Source organism: Tasmannia lanceolata, unplaced genomic scaffold, assembly GCF_043159265.1.
Source record: "Tasmannia lanceolata isolate RefF3 unplaced genomic scaffold, GAP_Taslan_0.1 ptg000026l, whole genome shotgun sequence".
Lineage (NCBI taxonomy): Eukaryota > Viridiplantae > Streptophyta > Magnoliopsida > Canellales > Winteraceae > Tasmannia > Tasmannia lanceolata.
The window spans coordinates 9,283,515-9,286,013 of NW_027518703.1; the positions used below are offsets into that span (position 1 = coordinate 9,283,515).

Below are 2,499 nucleotides of genomic sequence, written 5' to 3' on the forward strand. Positions count from 1 at the left end.
CCCTCTTTCTTTGGGTTGGCCTACACGTGGCACATGTAGCCCCACTTTCGGGTTTAGCCATTGCATGTGGATTTTGCTATCAAGGAGGTTTAAACCCAGGCATTTGCTTTGATACCATGTTAAGTTACCAACTTCTCCAATAGCTTAAGCTTTTGGAGAAAGGCAGTATTTAATCTTTTATAATTTAACATAATACTCCTCAAGTAGGAGAAAATTCAACTTCGAGTATAGAGCACTCTTCTCCAATAATTTTTCATTGAATCCAACAGGAATTACGATTTTGCCATTTATGAGCGCTTTGATCATTCATCCATGGATGCTTAACAGAAACCATTGTACACGGTGAATAAACAAACTCCAATTTAAATGAAATCTTCACAGGAATCAATGAAACATGAATCAATGAAATGAAATCAATTCAAATATTTAGTGCCATGGTTGAGTGTTCATTCCTCAAGAGTTTGCTCAATCCACCGCCTGACCTAAGCACATTTTCCTCAATCTTACGTTCTATTCAAGGAAACATATTGAAATAAATGAAAAGAGAGAGAAACAACAATCAACATAGGCCTACGGTTTACCATCCTAGGCTGCTTCACAAATTCATATTCATATTCTAACAAGGCAATATATATATATATATATATATATATATATAGAGAGAGAGAGAGAGAGAGATTGGAGTGCAATATCACCATTATTGATTGTGAAACAACCAATTACTCCAAAAGCTTAAGCTGTTGGATATGGCATTATTTAATCTTTTATAGTTTAACACTCCCCTCACGTGTGGCCCCTCTTTTTTAATTTTAGGACTGGCCTACACATGGTACATGTGGCTGCTCTTTTGTGTTGGTCATTACATGTGGATTTTTACTATCAAAGATTTTCACAATTGCTCTGATACCATGTGAAACAACAAATTACATCAAAAGCTTAAGCTGTTGGAGATGGCATTATTTATTCTTTTATCGTTTAACAATGAAAAATAATTAGCTCATGTCAGTGTCAACAACCATGGCATATACTTGTTCATTTCCTCATGTTTGAGATATAGCTGACATTTGTTGAATTAGGCATGAAATATCTTTCTTATTTGCAAGTTTAAAATGTTGTTTCACCTGTGTCACCAGAAATCAGCCTTTCACAAAAAACAAGTTTTTTAATTTCAACCCTTCACAAAAAAGTGAAAGACTGATTTCTGAGCGATGCATTTGTCAAGACAGTCAGACAGATGTGAAACAATCTCAAAGTTGTCATTAGTGATGATGGGTCCCATCATAATACTCCATGACACATTATTCTTGACGAAAATAAAAAGTTCCCTAATGTGAGGAATTACAAGCGACTAAGAGGGCAGTGACTTAGATTCCCCACCCTCAAGCAGAGAAGGTAGGAAAAATACCAAACTATAAAAGATATTCTATATAGAGAAGCATAGAGAGCATTAGTAGCTTAGGAAGCCAAGTTGGCTTTGATTGCTTCCACCGTTTGTTCATTTACTAGGAAAGACTTCTCCAAAACTTCATCAGGAATAGAAGGCATTGAAGCAAATAGGTTAAGGGAAATGACTGATGTTCCTGCAAACTGGCTGTTAAAAAATGCAAGTGTTTCTGCTCCTCCCTTCCCGATATTGTAATTGTAGTGTACCAGCCCCCTAGGAAACACAAAAAGATCTCCAGCCTTCAAGTCCTTTGAGTAGAGGACATTATTAGTGGTCACAAACGCAGCATTCACTCTTCCCCTTACTACATATAAGAGCTCAGTCGCACGAGGATGCACGTGAGGGGTGTTGGTTCCGCCGCGAAGATAGGTGATTCGGTTAATTGATACCCCAAGGGTGTTGAGCCCTGGGAAAGTTTGGGCAACGCCAATAGAAAAACTAACCCCAAATATGTTTGGGGTGCCTGCTTGTTGTAGGCCGCTGTAGTAGAAGTCGTTCGATATTACTCTTGATGGCTTCTTGCAGGGGAATCCATTCAGATATACATTTGTGGCGTTTGGGAGTCCAACACAGAAGTCCTGCAGAGGATCAGGGTCTGCTGCATGGCATGAATGAAGGAGTAACACTGATAAGGAAAGGATTAGGAACAAGGGTGAGCTTGCAAGGGGCAAAGAGGCCATGCTTGTTCAACTTCAAATTCTCCTGAAAAATGATTTCTCAATGAGTTGTTTTGAGATATGGAGGGGAGATCATGTCTATATATATACCACACATGCGTCCTCTATCTATGCATAAAGTCCATGCACAATGGCCTCTTCTTTTTCTTCCGAAAACTACATTGGAACGCCTAAGATATTCCTTAAAACCAAAACAACAATATTAGTACTTACGTTTTACCTCTTAAGGCTGGGTGTAATTAAAATGGAAAAAATTGATGAGTGAAGACAGAACCCGAAGTACTTTTCTTAGTTTTCTTTGGTTACGTACGTATATATACTAGTCCTTACGTTTTACCTCTAGCGTATGTGTTTCCTTCTCTAGTTCTTTGCTCAAAA

General features: G+C 38.1%; 1 pseudogene; it reads right to left on the reverse strand.

Moving 5' to 3' along the window:
- Positions 1–1,455: 1,455 nt before the first annotated feature.
- Positions 1,456–2,124, reverse strand: LOC143858492 (germin-like protein subfamily 2 member 2 pseudogene; annotated as a pseudogene).
- Positions 2,125–2,499: the final 375 nt, after the last annotated feature.